Source organism: Schistocerca cancellata, unplaced genomic scaffold, assembly GCF_023864275.1.
Source record: "Schistocerca cancellata isolate TAMUIC-IGC-003103 unplaced genomic scaffold, iqSchCanc2.1 HiC_scaffold_705, whole genome shotgun sequence".
In the NCBI taxonomy this organism is placed as follows: domain Eukaryota; kingdom Metazoa; phylum Arthropoda; class Insecta; order Orthoptera; family Acrididae; genus Schistocerca; species Schistocerca cancellata.
In genome coordinates, this window is record NW_026046716.1 from 227,982 (window position 1) to 246,616 (window position 18,635).

Genomic DNA, 18,635 nt, shown 5'->3' on the forward strand with positions numbered 1-18,635 from the left:
ACGAAAATGCAGTAATTAACTCAGTTTGAGGGAGAATGTGCTAACCAAGTTTGCCAAGAAGACTTTGAAAACGACAAAACAGTACGAATCGGCAGGTGATTTCTGAAATACGTCACCGCCTATTCTTGTGTAGGAGTGTAGAGTTCCAAATTTGATTTGTAACCACGAATTTATTCCTTAGTCGTCTCGTCTCGTCTCGTCTCGTCTCGTCCCGCAGACGTTTGTCGTGCTTGCGCTGTCATATGGACCACGACCCGAGCGGCAGCGAGCGGCAGTCGAGCAAAGTCGGGACAAGTCGGGACGGGGACAGGTACAGGGATAGGAATGGTGCGAATGCACTGCAAACTACGCAGACACCTGGTGTGAGGCGAGGCGAGGCGAGGAAGCCCACATCGCTACCAGTGGGCCCTCCAGCACGACACTGGCGCACCCCGCACAGGCCCTCCGCTGAGCACCAGGGACAAGATGCGTCCTCCGCTAGTGTCGAAGGCTGCACGCGCCCAGCGAATGACAGGGGGTGCAACGAGCAGCAGTGCGTCTCACACACGCGGCGGTGCGCCCGCCAATTCGGCCGTCACTCTGCTGGGACGCCGGGCGCGCCTCCCCGCGCCGTCCTCGGGGAACTGGCGGTTGCGGAAGGAAGCGCTTTCGTCAAATGCGGCCGAAAACTAACATTTTGTGTGTTGGGAGAAAAGCGGAACGCGAATTCTGCCGTGCTCCTACATTAGATGAGCGCCAACGGCCATACCATGATGAATACACCGGTTCTCGTCCGATCACCGAAGTTAAGCATCATCGGGCCCGGCTAGTACTTGGATGGGTGACCGCCTGGGAAACCCGGGTGCTGTTGGCTCCCTTCCTGTTATGTTTTTTGTTATGTCGCCAGCCCAATTTTCAAACTACCTTTCTGTTGTGACAAAGTTGCTTCTTTAAGCCTTTTAAACTACTGTAATGGTACGAAAATGCAGTAATTAACTCAGTTTGAGGGAGAATGTGCTAACCACGTTTGCCAAGAAGACTTTGAAAACGACAAAACAGTACGAATCGGCAGGTGAATTCTGAAATACGTACCGCCTATTGTTGTGTAGGAGTGTAGAGTTCCAAATTTGATTTGTAACCACGAATTTATTCCTTAGTCGTCTCGTCTCGTCTCGTCTCGTCTCGTCCCGCAGACGTTTGTCGTGCTTGCGCTGTCATATGGACCACGACCCGAGCGGCAGCGAGCGGCAGTCGAGCAAAGTCGGGACAAGTCGGGACGGGGACAGGGACAGGGATAGGAATGGTGCGAATGCACTGCAAACTACGCAGACACCTGGTGTGAGGCGAGGCGAGGCGAGGAAGCCCACATCGCTACCAGTGGGCCCTCCAGCACGACACTGGCGCACCCCGCACAGGCCCTCCGCTGAGCACCAGGGACAAGATGCGTCCTCCGCTAGTGTCGAAGGCTGCACGCGCCCAGCGAATGACAGGGGGTGCAACGAGCAGCAGTGCGTCTCACACACGCGGCGGTGCGCCCGCCAATTCAGCCGTCACTCTGCTGGGACGCCGGGCGCGCCTCCCCGCGCCGTCCTCAAGGAACTGGCGGTTGCGGAAGGAAGCGCTTTCGTCAAATGCGGCCGAAAACTAACATTTTGTGTGTTGGGAGAAAAGCGGAACGCGAATTCTGCCGTGCTCCTACATTAGATGAGCGCCAACGGCCATACCATGATGAATACACCGGTTCTCGTCCGATCACCGAAGTTAAGCATCATCGGGCCCGGCTAGTACTTGGATGGGTGACCGCCTGGGAAACCCGGGTGCTGTTGGCTCCCTTCCTGTTTTTTTTTTGTTATGTCGCCAGCCCAATTTTCAAACTACCTTTCTGTTGTGACAAAGATGCTTCCTTAAGCCTTTTAAACTACTGTAATGGTACGAAAATGCAGTAATTAACTCAGTTTGAGGGAGAATGTGCTAACCAAGTTTGCCAAGAAGACTTTGAAAACGACAAAACAGTACGAATCGGCAGGTGATTTCTGAAATACGTCACCGCCTATTCTTGTGTAGGAGTGTAGAGTTCCAAATTTGATTTGTAACCACGAATTTATTCCTTAGTCGTCTCGTCTCGTCTCGTCTCGTCTCGTCCCGCAGACGTTTGTCGTGCTTGCGCTGTCATATGGACCACGACCCGAGCGGCAGCGAGCGGCAGTCGAGCAAAGTCGGGACAAGTCGGGACGGGGACAGGTACAGGGATAGGAATGGTGCGAATGCACTGCAAACTACGCAGACACCTGGTGTGAGGCGAGGCGAGGCGAGGAAGCCCACATCGCTACCAGTGGGCCCTCCAGCACGACACTGGCGCACCCCGCACAGGCCCTCCGCTGAACACCAGGGACAAGATGCGTCCTCCGCTAGTGTCGAAGGCTGCACGCGCCCAGCGAATGACAGGGGGTGCAACGAGCAGCAGTGCGTCTCACACACGCGGCGGTGCGCCCGCCAATTCGGCCGTCACTCTGCTGGGACGCCGGGCGCGCCTCCCCGCGCCGTCCTCGAGGAACTGGCGGTTGCGGAAGGAAGCGCTTTCGTCAAATGCGGCCGAAAACTAACATTTTGTGTGTTGGGAGAAAAGCGGAACGCGAATTCTGCCGTGCTCCTACATTAGATGAGCGCCAACGGCCATACCATGATGAATACACCGGTTCTCGTCCGATCACCGAAGTTAAGCATCATCGGGCCCGGCTAGTACTTGGATGGGTGACCGCCTGGGAAACCCGGGTGCTGTTGGCTCCCTTCCTGTTATGTTTTTTGTTATGTCGCCAGCCCAATTTTCAAACTACCTTTCTGTTGTGACAAAGATGCTTCCTTAAGCCTTTTAAACTACTGTAATGGTACGAAAATGCAGTAATTAACTCAGTTTGAGGGAGAATGTGCTAACCACGTTTGCCAAGAAGACTTTGAAAACGACAAAACAGTACGAATCGGCAGGTGAATTCTGAAATACGTACCGCCTATTGTTGTGTAGGAGTGTAGAGTTCCAAATTTGATTTGTAACCACGAATTTATTCCTTAGTCGTCTCGTCTCGTCTCGTCTCGTCTCGTCCCGCAGACGTTTGTCGTGCTTGCGCTGTCATATGGACCACGACCCGAGCGGCAGCGAGCGGCAGTCGAGCAAAGTCGGGACAAGTCGGGACGGGGACAGGGACAGGGATAGGAATGGTGCGAATGCACTGCAAACTACGCAGACACCTGGTGTGAGGCGAGGCGAGGCGAGGAAGCCCACATCGCTACCAGTGGGCCCTCCAGCACGACACTGGCGCACCCCGCACAGGCCCTCCGCTGAGCACCAGGGACAAGATGCGTCCTCCGCTAGTGTCGAAGGCTGCACGCGCCCAGCGAATGACAGGGGGTGCAACGAGCAGCAGTGCGTCTCACACACGCGGCGGTGCGCCCGCCAATTCGGCCGTCACTCTGCTGGGACGCCGGGCGCGCCTCCCCGCGCCGTCCTCAAGGAACTGGCGGTTGCGGAAGGAAGCGCTTTCGTCAAATGCGGCCGAAAACTAACATTTTGTGTGTTGGGAGAAAAGCGGAACGCGAATTCTGCCGTGCTCCTACATTAGATGAGCGCCAACGGCCATACCATGATGAATACACCGGTTCTCGTCCGATCACCGAAGTTAAGCATCATCGGGCCCGGCTAGTACTTGGATGGGTGACCGCCTGGGAAACCCGGGTGCTGTTGGCTCCATTCCTGTTTTTTTTTTTTTTGTTATGTCGCCAGCCCAATTTTCAAACTACCTTTCTGTTGTGACAAAGATGCTTCCTTAAGCCTTTTAAACTACTGTAATGGTACGAAAATGCAGTAATTAACTCAGTTTGAGGGAGAATGTGCTAACCAAGTTTGCCAAGAAGACTTTGAAAACGACAAAACAGTACGAATCGGCAGGTGATTTCTGAAATACGTCACCGCCTATTCTTGTGTAGGAGTGTAGAGTTCCAAATTTGATTTGTAACCACGAATTTATTCCTTAGTCGTCTCGTCTCGTCTCGTCTCGTCTCGTCCCGCAGACGTTTGTCGTGCTTGCGCTGTCATATGGACCACGACCCGAGCGGCAGCGAGCGGCAGTCGAGCAAAGTCGGGACAAGTCGGGACGGGGACCGGGACAGGGATAGGAATGGTGCGAATGCACTGCAAACTACGCAGACACCTGGTGTGAGGCGAGGCGAGGCGAGGAAGCCCACATCGCTACCAGTGGGCCCTCCAGCACGACACTGGCGCACCCCGCACAGGCCCTCCGCTGAGCACCAGGGACAAGATGCGTCCTCCGCTAGTGTCGAAGGCTGCACGCGCCCAGCGAATGACAGGGGGTGCAACGAGCAGCAGTGCGTCTCACACACGCGGCGGTGCGCCCGCCAATTCGGCCGTCACTCTGCTGGGACGCCGGGCGCGCCTCCCCGCGCCGTCCTCGAGGAACTGGCGGTTGCGGAAGGAAGCGCTTTCGTCAAATGCGGCCGAAAACTAACATTTTGTGTGTTGGGAGAAAAGCGGAACGCGAATTCTGCCGTGCTCCTACATTAGATGAGCGCCAACGGCCATACCATGATGAATACACCGGTTCTCGTCCGATCACCGAAGTTAAGCATCATCGGGCCCGGCTAGTACTTGGATGGGTGACCGCCTGGGAAACCCGGGTGCTGTTGGCTCCCTTCCTGTTATGTTTTTTGTTATGTCGCCAGCCCAATTTTCAAACTACCTTTCTGTTGTGACAAAGATGCTTCCTTAAGCCTTTTAAACTACTGTAATGGTACGAAAATGCAGTAATTAACTCAGTTTGAGGGAGAATGTGCTAACCACGTTTGCCAAGAAGACTTTGAAAACGACAAAACAGTACGAATCGGCAGGTGAATTCTGAAATACGTACCGCCTATTGTTGTGTAGGAGTGTAGAGTTCCAAATTTGATTTGTAACCACGAATTTATTCCTTAGTCGTCTCGTCTCGTCTCGTCTCGTCTCGTCCCGCAGACGTTTGTCGTGCTTGCGCTGTCATATGGACCACGACCCGAGCGGCAGCGAGCGGCAGTCGAGCAAAGTCGGGACAAGTCGGGACGGGGACAGGGACAGGGATAGGAATGGTGCGAATGCACTGCAAACTACGCAGACACCTGGTGTGAGGCGAGGCGAGGCGAGGAAGCCCACATCGCTACCAGTGGGCCCTCCAGCACGACACTGGCGCACCCCGCACAGGCCCTCCGCTGAGCACCAGGGACAAGATGCGTCCTCCGCTAGTGTCGAAGGCTGCACGCGCCCAGCGAATGACAGGGGGTGCAACGAGCAGCAGTGCGTCTCACACACGCGGCGGTGCGCCCGCCAATTCGGCCGTCACTCTGCTGGGACGCCGGGCGCGCCTCCCCGCGCCGTCCTCAAGGAACTGGCGGTTGCGGAAGGAAGCGCTTTCGTCAAATGCGGCCGAAAACTAACATTTTGTGTGTTGGGAGAAAAGCGGAACGCGAATTCTGCCGTGCTCCTACATTAGATGAGCGCCAACGGCCATACCATGATGAATACACCGGTTCTCGTCCGATCACCGAAGTTAAGCATCATCGGGCCCGGCTAGTACTTGGATGGGTGACCGCCTGGGAAACCCGGGTGCTGTTGGCTCCATTCCTGTTTTTTTTTTTTTTGTTATGTCGCCAGCCCAATTTTCAAACTACCTTTCTGTTGTGACAAAGATGCTTCCTTAAGCCTTTTAAACTACTGTAATGGTACGAAAATGCAGTAATTAACTCAGTTTGAGGGAGAATGTGCTAACCAAGTTTGCCAAGAAGACTTTGAAAACGACAAAACAGTACGAATCGGCAGGTGATTTCTGAAATACGTCACCGCCTATTCTTGTGTAGGAGTGTAGAGTTCCAAATTTGATTTGTAACCACGAATTTATTCCTTAGTCGTCTCGTCTCGTCTCGTCTCGTCTCGTCCCGCAGACGTTTGTCGTGCTTGCGCTGTCATATGGACCACGACCCGAGCGGCAGCGAGCGGCAGTCGAGCAAAGTCGGGACAAGTCGGGACGGGGACAGGTACAGGGATAGGAATGGTGCGAATGCACTGCAAACTACGCAGACACCTGGTGTGAGGCGAGGCGAGGCGAGGAAGCCCACATCGCTACCAGTGGGCCCTCCAGCACGACACTGGCGCACCCCGCACAGGCCCTCCGCTGAGCACCAGGGACAAGATGCGTCCTCCGCTAGTGTCGAAGGCTGCACGCGCCCAGCGAATGACAGGGGGTGCAACGAGCAGCAGTGCGTCTCACACACGCGGCGGTGCGCCCGCCAATTCGGCCGTCACTCTGCTGGGACGCCGGGCGCGCCTCCCCGCGCCGTCCTCGAGGAACTGGCGGTTGCGGAAGGAAGCGCTTTCGTCAAATGCGGCCGAAAACTAACATTTTGTGTGTTGGGAGAAAAGCGGAACGCGAATTCTGCCGTGCTCCTACATTAGATGAGCGCCAACGGCCATACCATGATGAATACACCGGTTCTCGTCCGATCACCGAAGTTAAGCATCATCGGGCCCGGCTAGTACTTGGATGGGTGACCGCCTGGGAAACCCGGGTGCTGTTGGCTCCCTTCCTGTTATGTTTTTTGTTATGTCGCCAGCCCAATTTTCAAACTACCTTTCTGTTGTGACAAAGATGCTTCCTTAAGCCTTTTAAACTACTGTAATGGTACGAAAATGCAGTAATTAACTCAGTTTGAGGGAGAATGTGCTAACCACGTTTGCCAAGAAGACTTTGAAAACGACAAAACAGTACGAATCGGCAGGTGAATTCTGAAATACGTACCGCCTATTGTTGTGTAGGAGTGTAGAGTTCCAAATTTGATTTGTAACCACGAATTTATTCCTTAGTCGTCTCGTCTCGTCTCGTCTCGTCTCGTCCCGCAGACGTTTGTCGTGCTTGCGCTGTCATATGGACCACGACCCGAGCGGCAGCGAGCGGCAGTCGAGCAAAGTCGGGACAAGTCGGGACGGGGACAGGTACAGGGATAGGAATGGTGCGAATGCACTGCAAACTACGCAGACACCTGGTGTGAGGCGAGGCGAGGCGAGGAAGCCCACATCGCTACCAGTGGGCCCTCCAGCACGACACTGGCGCACCCCGCACAGGCCCTCCGCTGAGCACCAGGGACAAGATGCGTCCTCCGCTAGTGTCGAAGGCTGCACGCGCCCAGCGAATGACAGGGGGTGCAACGAGCAGCAGTGCGTCTCACACACGCGGCGGTGCGCCCGCGAATTCGGCCGTCACTCTGCTGGGACGCCGGGCGCGCCTCCCCGCGCCGTCCTCGAGGAACTGGCGGTTGCGGAAGGAAGCGCTTTCGTCAAATGCGGCCGAAAACTAACATTTTGTGTGTTGGGAGAAAAGCGGAACGCGAATTCTGCCGTGCTCCTACATTAGATGAGCGCCAACGACCATACCATGATGAATACACCGGTTCTCGTCCGATCACCGAAGTTAAGCATCATCGGGCCCGGCTAGTACTTGGATGGGTGACCGCCTGGGAAACCCGGGTGCTGTTGGCTCCCTTCCTGTTATGTTTTTTGTTATGTCGCCAGCCCAATTTTCAAACTACCTTTCTGTTGTGACAAAGATGCTTCCTTAAGCCTTTTAAACTACTGTAATGGTACGAAAATGCAGTAATTAACTCAGTTTGAGGGAGAATGTGCTAACCACGTTTGCCAAGAAGACTTTGAAAACGACAAAACAGTACGAATCGGCAGGTGAATTCTGAAATACGTACCGCCTATTGTTGTGTAGGAGTGTAGAGTTCCAAATTTGATTTGTAACCACGAATTTATTCCTTAGTCGTCTCGTCTCGTCTCGTCTCGTCTCGTCCCGCAGACGTTTGTCGTGCTTGCGCTGTCATATGGACCACGACCCGAGCGGCAGCGAGCGGCAGTCGAGCAAAGTCGGGACAAGTCGGGACGGGGACAGGGACATGGATAGGAATGGTGCGAATGCACTGCAAACTACGCAGACACCTGGTGTGAGGCGAGGCGAGGCGAGGAAGCCCACATCGCTACCAGTGGGCCCTCCAGCACGACACTGGCGCACCCCGCACAGGCCCTCCGCTGAGCACCAGGGACAAGATGCGTCCTCCGCTAGTGTCGAAGGCTGCACGCGCCCAGCGAATGACAGGGGGTGCAACGAGCAGCAGTGCGTCTCACACACGCGGCGGTGCGCCCGCCAATTCGGCCGTCACTCTGCTGGGACGCCGGGCGCGCCTCCCCGCGCCGTCCTCGAGGAACTGGCGGTTGCGGAAGGAAGCGCTTTCGTCAAATGCGGCCGAAAACTAACATTTTGTGTGTTGGGAGAAAAGCGGAACGCGAATTCTGCCGTGCTCCTACATTAGATGAGCGCCAACGGCCATACCATGATGAATACACCGGTTCTCGTCCGATCACCGAAGTTAAGCATCATCGGGCCCGGCTAGTACTTGGATGGGTGACCGCCTGGGAAACCCGGGTGCTGTTGGCTCCATTCCTGTTTTTTTTTTTTTTTTGTTATGTCGCCAGCCCAAGTTTCAAACTACCTTTCTGTTGTGACAAAGATGCTTCCTTAAGCCTTTTAAACTACTGTAATGGTACGAAAATGCAGTAATTAACTCAGTTTGAGGGAGAATGTGCTAACCACGTTTGCCAAGAAGACTTTGAAAACGACAAAACAGTACGAATCGGCAGGTGAATTCTGAAATACGTACCGCCTATTGTTGTGTAGGAGTGTAGAGTTCCAAATTAGATTTGTAACCACGAATTTATTCCTTAGTCGTCTCGTCTCGTCTCGTCTCGTCTCGTCCCGCAGACGTTTGTCGTGCTTGCGCTGTCATATGGACCACGACCCGAGCGGCAGCGAGCGGCAGTCGAGCAAAGTCGGGACAAGTCGGGACGGGGACAGGTACAGGGATAGGAATGGTGCGAATGCACTGCAAACTACGCAGACACCTGGTGTGAGGCGAGGCGAGGCGAGGAAGCCCACATCGCTACCAGTGGGCCCTCCAGCACGACACTGGCGCACCCCGCACAGGCCCTCCGCTGAGCACCAGGGACAAGATGCGTCCTCCGCTAGTGTCGAAGGCTGCACGCGCCCAGCGAATTACAGGGGGTGCAACGAGCAGCAGTGCGTCTCACACACGCGGCGGTGCGCCCGCCAATTCGGCCGTCACTCTGCTGGGACGCCGGGCGCGCCTCCCCGCGCCGTCCTCGAGGAACTGGCGGTTGCGGAAGGAAGCGCTTTCGTCAAATGCGGCCGAAAACTAACATTTTGTGTGTTGGGAGAAAAGCGGAACGCGAATTCTGCCGTGCTCCTACATTAGATGAGCGCCAACGGCCATACCATGATGAATACACCGGTTCTCGTCCGATCACCGAAGTTAAGCATCATCGGGCCCGGCTAGTACTTGGATGGGTGACCGCCTGGGAAACCCGGGTGCTGTTGGCTCCCTTCCTGTTATGTTTTTTGTTATGTCGCCAGCCCAATTTTCAAACTACCTTTCTGTTGTGACAAAGATGCTTCCTTAAGCCTTTTAAACTACTGTAATGGTACGAAAATGCAGTAATTAACTCAGTTTGAGGGAGAATGTGCTAACCACGTTTGCCAAGAAGACTTTGAAAACGACAAAACAGTACGAATCGGCAGGTGAATTCTGAAATACGTACCGCCTATTGTTGTGTAGGAGTGTAGAGTTCCAAATTTGATTTGTAACCACTAATTTATTCCTTAGTCGTCTCGTCTCGTCTCGTCTCGTCTCGTCCCGCAGACGTTTGTCGTGCTTGCGCTGTCATATGGACCACGACCCGAGCGGCAGCGAGCGGCAGTCGAGCAAAGTCGGGACAAGTCGGGACGGGGACAGGGACAGGGATAGGAATGGTGCGAATGCACTGCAAACTACGCAGACACCTGGTGTGAGGCGAGGCGAGGCGAGGAAGCCCACATCGCTACCAGTGGGCCCTCCAGCACGACACTGGCGCACCCCGCACAGGCCCTCCGCTGAGCACCAGGGACAAGATGCGTCCTCCGCTAGTGTCGAAGGCTGCACGCGCCCAGCGAATGACAGGGGGTGCAACGAGCAGCAGTGCGTCTCACACACGCGGCGGTGCGCCCGCCAATTCAGCCGTCACTCTGCTGGGACGCCGGGCGCGCCTCCCCGCGCCGTCCTCAAGGAACTGGCGGTTGCGGAAGGAAGCGCTTTCGTCAAATGCGGCCGAAAACTAACATTTTGTGTGTTGGGAGAAAAGCGGAACGCGAATTCTGCCGTGCTCCTACATTAGATGAGCGCCAACGGCCATACCATGATGAATACACCGGTTCTCGTCCGATCACCGAAGTTAAGCATCATCGGGCCCGGCTAGTACTTGGATGGGTGACCGCCTGGGAAACCCGGGTGCTGTTGGCTCCCTTCCTGTTTTTTTTTTGTTATGTCGCCAGCCCAATTTTCAAACTACCTTTCTGTTGTGACAAAGATGCTTCCTTAAGCCTTTTAAACTACTGTAATGGTACGAAAATGCAGTAATTAACTCAGTTTGAGGGAGAATGTGCTAACCAAGTTTGCCAAGAAGACTTTGAAAACGACAAAACAGTACGAATCGGCAGGTGATTTCTGAAATACGTCACCGCCTATTCTTGTGTAGGAGTGTAGAGTTCCAAATTTGATTTGTAACCACGAATTTATTCCTTAGTCGTCTCGTCTCGTCTCGTCTCGTCTCGTCCCGCAGACGTTTGTCGTGCTTGCGCTGTCATATGGACCACGACCCGAGCGGCAGCGAGCGGCAGTCGAGCAAAGTCGGGACAAGTCGGGACGGGGACAGGTACAGGGATAGGAATGGTGCGAATGCACTGCAAACTACGCAGACACCTGGTGTGAGGCGAGGCGAGGCGAGGAAGCCCACATCGCTACCAGTGGGCCCTCCAGCACGACACTGGCGCACCCCGCACAGGCCCTCCGCTGAGCACCAGGGACAAGATGCGTCCTCCGCTAGTGTCGAAGGCTGCACGCGCCCAGCGAATGACAGGGGGTGCAACGAGCAGCAGTGCGTCTCACACACGCGGCGGTGCGCCCGCCAATTCGGCCGTCACTCTGCTGGGACGCCGGGCGCGCCTCCCCGCGCCGTCCTCGAGGAACTGGCGGTTGCGGAAGGAAGCGCTTTCGTCAAATGCGGCCGAAAACTAACATTTTGTGTGTTGGGAGAAAAGCGGAACGCGAATTCTGCCGTGCTCCTACATTAGATGAGCGCCAACGGCCATACCATGATGAATACACCGGTTCTCGTCCGATCACCGAAGTTAAGCATCATCGGGCCCGGCTAGTACTTGGATGGGTGACCGCCTGGGAAACCCGGGTGCTGTTGGCTCCATTCCTGTTTTTTTTTTTTTTGTTATGTCGCCAGCCCAAGTTTCAGACTACCTTTCTGTTGTGACAAAGATGCTTCCTTAAGCCTTTTAAACTACTGTAATGGTACGAAAATGCAGTAATTAACTCAGTTTGAGGGAGAATGTGCTAACCACGTTTGCCAAGAAGACTTTGAAAACGACAAAACAGTACGAATCGGCAGGTGAATTCTGAAATACGTACCGCCTATTGTTGTGTAGGAGTGTAGAGTTCCAAATTTGATTTGTAACCACTAATTTATTCCTTAGTCGTCTCGTCTCGTCTCGTCTCGTCTCGTCCCGCAGACGTTTGTCGTGCTTGCGCTGTCATATGGACCACGACCCGAGCGGCAGCGAGCGGCAGTCGAGCAAAGTCGGGACAAGTCGGGACGGGGACAGGGACAGGGATAGGAATGGTGCGAATGCACTGCAAACTACGCAGACACCTGGTGTGAGGCGAGGCGAGGCGAGGAAGCCCACATCGCTACCAGTGGGCCCTCCAGCACGACACTGGCGCACCCCGCACAGGCCCTCCGCTGAGCACCAGGGACAAGATGCGTCCTCCGCTAGTGTCGAAGGCTGCACGCGCCCAGCGAATGACAGGGGGTGCAACGAGCAGCAGTGCGTCTCACACACGCGGCGGTGCGCCCGCCAATTCAGCCGTCACTCTGCTGGGACGCCGGGCGCGCCTCCCCGCGCCGTCCTCAAGGAACTGGCGGTTGCGGAAGGAAGCGCTTTCGTCAAATGCGGCCGAAAACTAACATTTTGTGTGTTGGGAGAAAAGCGGAACGCGAATTCTGCCGTGCTCCTACATTAGATGAGCGCCAACGGCCATACCATGATGAATACACCGGTTCTCGTCCGATCACCGAAGTTAAGCATCATCGGGCCCGGCTAGTACTTGGATGGGTGACCGCCTGGGAAACCCGGGTGCTGTTGGCTCCCTTCCTGTTTTTTTTTTGTTATGTCGCCAGCCCAATTTTCAAACTACCTTTCTGTTGTGACAAAGATGCTTCCTTAAGCCTTTTAAACTACTGTAATGGTACGAAAATGCAGTAATTAACTCAGTTTGAGGGAGAATGTGCTAACCAAGTTTGCCAAGAAGACTTTGAAAACGACAAAACAGTACGAATCGGCAGGTGATTTCTGAAATACGTCACCGCCTATTGTTGTGTAGGAGTGTAGAGTTCCAAATTAGATTTGTAACCACGAATTTATTCCTTAGTCGTCTCGTCTCGTCTCGTCTCGTCTCGTCCCGCAGACGTTTGTCGTGCTTGCGCTGTCATATGGACCACGACCCGAGCGGCAGCGAGCGGCAGTCGAGCAAAGTCGGGACAAGTCGGGACGGGGACAGGTACAGGGATAGGAATGGTGCGAATGCACTGCAAACTACGCAGACACCTGGTGTGAGGCGAGGCGAGGCGAGGAAGCCCACATCGCTACCAGTGGGCCCTCCAGCACGACACTGGCGCACCCCGCACAGGCCCTCCGCTGAGCACCAGGGACAAGATGCGTCCTCCGCTAGTGTCGAAGGCTGCACGCGCCCAGCGAATGACAGGGGGTGCAACGAGCAGCAGTGCGTCTCACACACGCGGCGGTGCGCCCGCCAATTCGGCCGTCACTCTGCTGGGACGCCGGGCGCGCCTCCCCGCGCCGTCCTCGAGGAACTGGCGGTTGCGGAAGGAAGCGCTTTCGTCAAATGCGGCCGAAAACTAACATTTTGTGTGTTGGGAGAAAAGCGGAACGCGAATTCTGCCGTGCTCCTACATTAGATGAGCGCCAACGGCCATACCATGATGAATACACCGGTTCTCGTCCGATCACCGAAGTTAAGCATCATCGGGCCCGGCTAGTACTTGGATGGGTGACCGCCTGGGAAACCCGGGTGCTGTTGGCTCCATTCCTGTTTTTTTTTTTTTTTGTTATGTCGCCAGCCCAAGTTTCAAACTACCTTTCTGTTGTGACAAAGATGCTTCCTTAAGCCTTTTAAACTACTGTAATGGTACGAAAATGCAGTAATTAACTCAGTTTGAGGGAGAATGTGCTAACCACGTTTGCCAAGAAGACTTTGAAAACGACAAAACAGTACGAATCGGCAGGTGAATTCTGAAATACGTACCGCCTATTGTTGTGTAGGAGTGTAGAGTTCCAAATTTGATTTGTAACCACTAATTTATTCCTTAGTCGTCTCGTCTCGTCTCGTCTCGTCTCGTCCCGCAGACGTTTGTCGTGCTTGCGCTGTCATATGGACCACGACCCGAGCGGCAGCGAGCGGCAGTCGAGCAAAGTCGGGACAAGTCGGGACGGGGACAGGGACAGGGATAGGAATGGTGCGAATGCACTGCAAACTACGCAGACACCTGGTGTGAGGCGAGGCGAGGCGAGGAAGCCCACATCGCTACCAGTGGGCCCTCCAGCACGACACTGGCGCACCCCGCACAGGCCCTCCGCTGAGCACCAGGGACAAGATGCGTCCTCCGCTAGTGTCGAAGGCTGCACGCGCCCAGCGAATGACAGGGGGTGCAACGAGCAGCAGTGCGTCTCACACACGCGGCGGTGCGCCCGCCAATTCAGCCGTCACTCTGCTGGGACGCCGGGCGCGCCTCCCCGCGCCGTCCTCAAGGAACTGGCGGTTGCGGAAGGAAGCGCTTTCGTCAAATGCGGCCGAAAACTAACATTTTGTGTGTTGGGAGAAAAGCGGAACGCGAATTCTGCCGTGCTCCTACATTAGATGAGCGCCAACGGCCATACCATGATGAATACACCGGTTCTCGTCCGATCACCGAAGTTAAGCATCATCGGGCCCGGCTAGTACTTGGATGGGTGACCGCCTGGGAAACCCGGGTGCTGTTGGCTCCCTTCCTGTTTTTTTTTTTGTTATGTCGCCAGCCCAATTTTCAAACTACCTTTCTGTTGTGACAAAGATGCTTCCTTAAGCCTTTTAAACTACTGTAATGGTACGAAAATGCAGTAATTAACTCAGTTTGAGGGAGAATGTGCTAACCAAGTTTGCCAAGAAGACTTTGAAAACGACAAAACAGTACGAATCGGCAGGTGATTTCTGAAATACGTCACCGCCTATTGTTGTGTAGGAGTGTAGAGTTCCAAATTTGATTTGTAACCACGAATTTATTCCTTAGTCGTCTCGTCTCGTCTCGTCTCGTCTCGTCCCGCAGACGTTTGTCGTGCTTGCGCTGTCATATGGACCACGACCCGAGCGGCAGCGAGCGGCAGTCGAGCAAAGTCGGGACAAGTCGGGACGGGGACAGGTACAGGGATAGGAATGGTGCGAATGCACTGCAAACTACGCAGACACCTGGTGTGAGGCGAGGCGAGGCGAGGAAGCCCACATCGCTACCAGTGGGCCCTCCAGCACGACACTGGCGCACCCCGCACAGGCCCTCCGCTGAGCACCAGGGACAAGATGCGTCCTCCGCTAGTGTCGAAGGCTGCACGCGCCCAGCGAATGACAGGGGGTGCAACGAGCAGCAGTGCGTCTCACACACGCGGCGGTGCGCCCGCCAATTCGGCCGTCACTCTGCTGGGACGCCGGGCGCGCCTCCCCGCGCCGTCCTCGAGGAACTGGCGGTTGCGGAAGGAAGCGCTTTCGTCAAATGCGGCCGAAAACTAACATTTTGTGTGTTGGGAGAAAAGCGGAACGCGAATTCTGCCGTGCTCCTACATTAGATGAGCGCCAACGGCCATACCATGATGAATACACCGGTTCTCGTCCGATCACCGAAGTTAAGCATCATCGGGCCCGGCTAGTACTTGGATGGGTGACCGCCTGGGAAACCCGGGTGCTGTTGGCTCCATTCCTGTTTTTTTTTTTTTTGTTATGTCGCCAGCCCAAGTTTCAAACTACCTTTCTGTTGTGACAAAGATGCTTCCTTAAGCCTTTTAAACTACTGTAATGGTACGAAAATGCAGTAATTAACTCAGTTTGAGGGAGAATGTGCTAACCACGTTTGCCAAGAAGACTTTGAAAACGACAAAACAATACGAATCGGCAGGTGAATTCTGAAATACGTACCGCCTATTGTTGTGTAGGAGTGTAGAGTTCCAAATTTGATTTGTAACCACGAATTTATTCCTTAGTCGTCTCGTCTCGTCTCGTCTCGTCCCGCAGACGTTTGTCGTGCTTGCGCTGTCATATGGACCACGACCCGAGCGGCAGCGAGCGGCAGTCGAGCAAAGTCGGGACAAGTCGGGACGGGGACAGGTACAGGGATAGGAATGGTGCGAATGCACTGCAAACTACGCAGACACCTGGTGTGAGGCGAGGCGAGGCGAGGAAGCCCACATCGCTACCAGTGGGCCCTCCAGCACGACACTGGCGCACCCCGCACAGGCCCTCCGCTGAGCACCAGGGACAAGATGCGTCCTCCGCTAGTGTCGAAGGCTGCACGCGCCCAGCGAATGACAGGGGGTGCAACGAGCAGCAGTGCGTCTCACACACGCGGCGGTGCGCCCGCCAATTCGGCCGTCACTCTGCTGGGACGCCGGGCGCGCCTCCCCGCGCCGTCCTCGAGGAACTGGCGGTTGCGGAAGGAAGCGCTTTCGTCAAATGCGGCCGAAAACTAACATTTTGTGTGTTGGGAGAAAAGCGGAACGCGAATTCTGCCGTGCTCCTACATTAGATGAGCGCCAACGGCCATACCATGATGAATACACCGGTTCTCGTCCGATCACCGAAGTTAAGCATCATCGGGCCCGGCTAGTACTTGGATGGGTGACCGCCTGGGAAACCCGGGTGCTGTTGGCTCCCTTCCTGTTATGTTTTTTGTTATGTCGCCAGCCCAATTTTCAAACTACCTTTCTGTTGTGACAAAGATGCTTCCTTAAGCCTTTTAAACTACTGTAATGGTACGAAAATGCAGTAATTAACTCAGTTTGAGGGAGAATGTGCTAACCACGTTTGCCAAGAAGACTTTGAAAACGACAAAACAGTACGAATCGGCAGGTGAATTCTGAAATACGTACCGCCTATTGTTGTGTAGGAGTGTAGAGTTCCAAATTTGATTTGTAACCACGAATTTATTCCTTAGTCGTCTCGTCTCGTCTCGTCTCGTCTCGTCCCGCAGACGTTTGTCGTGCTTGCGCTGTCATATGGACCACGACCCGAGCGGCAGCGAGCGGCAGTCGAGCAAAGTCGGGACAAGTCGGGACGGGGACAGGTACAGGGATAGGAATGGTGCGAATGCACTGCAAACTACGCAGACACCTGGTGTGAGGCGAGGCGAGGCGAGGAAGCCCACATCGCTACCAGTGGGCCCTCCAGCACGACACTGGCGCACCCCGCACAGGCCCTCCGCTGAGCACCAGGGACAAGATGCGTCCTCCGCTAGTGTCGAAGGCTGCACGCGCCCAGCGAATGACAGGGGGTGCAACGAGCAGCAGTGCGTCTCACACACGCGGCGGTGCGCCCGCCAATTCGGCCGTCACTCTGCTGGGACGCCGGGCGCGCCTCCCCGCGCCGTCCTCGAGGAACTGGCGGTTGCGGAAGGAAGCGCTTTCGTCAAATGCGGCCGAAAACTAACATTTTGTGTGTTGGGAGAAAAGCGGAACGCGAATTCTGCCGTGCTCCTACATTAGATGAGCGCCAACGGCCATACCATGATGAATACACCGGTTCTCGTCCGATCACCGAAGTTAAGCATCATCGGGCCCGGCTAGTACTTGGATGGGTGACCGCCTGGGAAACCCGGGTGCTGTTGGCTCCCTTCCTGTTATGTTTTTTGTTATGTCGCCAGCCCAATTTTCAAACTACCTTTCTGTTGTGACAAAGATGCTTCCTTAAGCCTTTTAAACTACTGTAATGGTACGAAAATGCAGTAATTAACTCAGTTTGAGGGAGAATGTGCTAACCACGTTTGCCAAGAAGACTTTGAAAACGACAAAACAGTACGAATCGGCAGGTGAATTCTGAAATACGTACCGCCTATTGTTGTGTAGGAGTGTAGAGTTCCAAATTTGATTTGTAACCACGAATTTATTCCTTAGTCGTCTCGTCTCATCTCGTCTCGTCTCGTCCCGCAGACGTTTGTCGTGCTTGCGCTGTCATATGGACCACGACCCGAGCGGCAGCGAGCGGCAGTCGAGCAAAGTCGGGACAAGTCGGGACGGGGACAGGGACAGGGATAGGAATGGTGCGAATGCACTGCAAACTACGCAGACACCTGGTGTGAGGCGAGGCGAGGCGAGAAGCCTACATCGCTACCAGTGGGCCCTCCAGCACGACACTGGCGCACCCCGCACAGGCCCTCCGCTGAGCACCAGGGACAAGATGCGTCCTCCGCTAGTGTCGAAGGCTGCACGCGCCCAGCGAATGACAGGGGGTGCAACGAGCAGCAGTGCGTCTCACACACGCGGCGGTGCGCCCGCCAATTCAGCCGTCACTCTGCTGGGACGCCGGGCGCGCCTCCCCGCGCCGTCCTCAAGGAACTGGCGGTTGCGGAAGGAAGCGCTTTCGTCAAATGCGGCCGAAAACTAACATTTTGTGTGTTGGGAGAAAAGCGGAACGCGAATTCTGCCGTGCTCCTACATTAGATGAGCGCCAACGGCCATACCATGATGAATACACCGGTTCTCGTCCGATCACCGAAGTTAAGCATCATCGGGCCCGGCTAGTACTTGGATGGGTGACCGCCTGGGAAACCCGGGTGCTGTTGGCTCCCTTCCTGTTTTTTTTTTGTTATGTCGCCAGCCCAATTTTCAAACTACCTTTCTGTTGTGACAAAGATGCTTCCTTAAGCCTTTTAAACTACTGTAATGGTACGAAAATGCAGTAATTAACTCAGTTTGAGGGAGAATGTGCTAACCAAGTTTGCCAAGAAGACTTTGAAAACGACAAAACAGTACGAATCGGCAGGTGATTTCTGAAATACGTCACCGCCTATTGTTGTGTAGGAGTGTAGAGTTCCAAATTTGATTTGTAACCACGAATTTATTCCTTAGTCGTCTCGTCTCGTCTCGTCTCGTCTCGTCCCGCAGACGTTTGTCGTGCTTGCGCTGTCATATGGACCACGACCCGAGCGGCAGCGAGCGGCAGTCGAGCAAAGTCGGGACAAGTCGGGACGGGGACAGGTACAGGGATAGGAATGGTGCGAATGCACTGCAAACTACGCAGACACCTGGTGTGAGGCGAGGCGAGGCGAGGAAGCCCACATCGCTACCAGTGGGCCCTCCAGCACGACACTGGCGCACCCCGCACAGGCCCTCCGCTGAGCACCAGGGACAAGATGCGTC

General features: G+C 55.0%; 19 non-coding genes across 19 annotated transcripts; all 19 read left to right on the top strand.

Moving 5' to 3' along the window:
- The first annotated feature begins 734 nt into the window (after positions 1-734).
- LOC126140432 (5S ribosomal RNA) lies at positions 735-853 on the top strand. Its single transcript, XR_007528989.1, has one exon. It is a non-coding gene; the product is annotated as a 5S ribosomal RNA (ribosomal RNA).
- An 836-nt stretch (positions 854-1,689) lies between these two features.
- On the top strand, positions 1,690-1,808 carry LOC126140433 (5S ribosomal RNA). The gene has a single exon (XR_007528990.1). It is a non-coding gene; the product is annotated as a 5S ribosomal RNA (ribosomal RNA).
- An 836-nt stretch (positions 1,809-2,644) lies between these two features.
- LOC126140434 (5S ribosomal RNA) lies at positions 2,645-2,763 on the top strand. The gene has a single exon (XR_007528991.1). It is a non-coding gene; the product is annotated as a 5S ribosomal RNA (ribosomal RNA).
- Positions 2,764-3,599: 836 nt separating this feature from the next.
- LOC126140435 (5S ribosomal RNA) lies at positions 3,600-3,718 on the top strand. The gene has a single exon (XR_007528992.1). It is a non-coding gene; the product is annotated as a 5S ribosomal RNA (ribosomal RNA).
- An 840-nt stretch (positions 3,719-4,558) lies between these two features.
- Positions 4,559-4,677, top strand: LOC126140436 (5S ribosomal RNA). Its single transcript, XR_007528993.1, has one exon. It is a non-coding gene; the product is annotated as a 5S ribosomal RNA (ribosomal RNA).
- An 836-nt stretch (positions 4,678-5,513) lies between these two features.
- On the top strand, positions 5,514-5,632 carry LOC126140437 (5S ribosomal RNA). Its single transcript, XR_007528994.1, has one exon. It is a non-coding gene; the product is annotated as a 5S ribosomal RNA (ribosomal RNA).
- Positions 5,633-6,472: 840 nt separating this feature from the next.
- LOC126140438 (5S ribosomal RNA) lies at positions 6,473-6,591 on the top strand. The gene has a single exon (XR_007528995.1). It is a non-coding gene; the product is annotated as a 5S ribosomal RNA (ribosomal RNA).
- Positions 6,592-7,427: 836 nt separating this feature from the next.
- LOC126140918 (5S ribosomal RNA) lies at positions 7,428-7,546 on the top strand. The gene has a single exon (XR_007529428.1). It is a non-coding gene; the product is annotated as a 5S ribosomal RNA (ribosomal RNA).
- An 836-nt stretch (positions 7,547-8,382) lies between these two features.
- Positions 8,383-8,501, top strand: LOC126140440 (5S ribosomal RNA). Its single transcript, XR_007528996.1, has one exon. It is a non-coding gene; the product is annotated as a 5S ribosomal RNA (ribosomal RNA).
- An 841-nt stretch (positions 8,502-9,342) lies between these two features.
- On the top strand, positions 9,343-9,461 carry LOC126140441 (5S ribosomal RNA). The gene has a single exon (XR_007528997.1). It is a non-coding gene; the product is annotated as a 5S ribosomal RNA (ribosomal RNA).
- Positions 9,462-10,297: 836 nt separating this feature from the next.
- On the top strand, positions 10,298-10,416 carry LOC126140443 (5S ribosomal RNA). The gene has a single exon (XR_007528999.1). It is a non-coding gene; the product is annotated as a 5S ribosomal RNA (ribosomal RNA).
- Positions 10,417-11,252: 836 nt separating this feature from the next.
- On the top strand, positions 11,253-11,371 carry LOC126140444 (5S ribosomal RNA). The gene has a single exon (XR_007529000.1). It is a non-coding gene; the product is annotated as a 5S ribosomal RNA (ribosomal RNA).
- Positions 11,372-12,210: 839 nt separating this feature from the next.
- On the top strand, positions 12,211-12,329 carry LOC126140445 (5S ribosomal RNA). The gene has a single exon (XR_007529001.1). It is a non-coding gene; the product is annotated as a 5S ribosomal RNA (ribosomal RNA).
- Positions 12,330-13,165: 836 nt separating this feature from the next.
- LOC126140446 (5S ribosomal RNA) lies at positions 13,166-13,284 on the top strand. Its single transcript, XR_007529002.1, has one exon. It is a non-coding gene; the product is annotated as a 5S ribosomal RNA (ribosomal RNA).
- Positions 13,285-14,124: 840 nt separating this feature from the next.
- On the top strand, positions 14,125-14,243 carry LOC126140447 (5S ribosomal RNA). Its single transcript, XR_007529003.1, has one exon. It is a non-coding gene; the product is annotated as a 5S ribosomal RNA (ribosomal RNA).
- Positions 14,244-15,080: 837 nt separating this feature from the next.
- On the top strand, positions 15,081-15,199 carry LOC126140448 (5S ribosomal RNA). The gene has a single exon (XR_007529004.1). It is a non-coding gene; the product is annotated as a 5S ribosomal RNA (ribosomal RNA).
- Positions 15,200-16,033: 834 nt separating this feature from the next.
- LOC126140449 (5S ribosomal RNA) lies at positions 16,034-16,152 on the top strand. The gene has a single exon (XR_007529005.1). It is a non-coding gene; the product is annotated as a 5S ribosomal RNA (ribosomal RNA).
- An 836-nt stretch (positions 16,153-16,988) lies between these two features.
- On the top strand, positions 16,989-17,107 carry LOC126140451 (5S ribosomal RNA). Its single transcript, XR_007529006.1, has one exon. It is a non-coding gene; the product is annotated as a 5S ribosomal RNA (ribosomal RNA).
- Positions 17,108-17,942: 835 nt separating this feature from the next.
- Positions 17,943-18,061, top strand: LOC126140452 (5S ribosomal RNA). Its single transcript, XR_007529007.1, has one exon. It is a non-coding gene; the product is annotated as a 5S ribosomal RNA (ribosomal RNA).
- Positions 18,062-18,635: the final 574 nt, after the last annotated feature.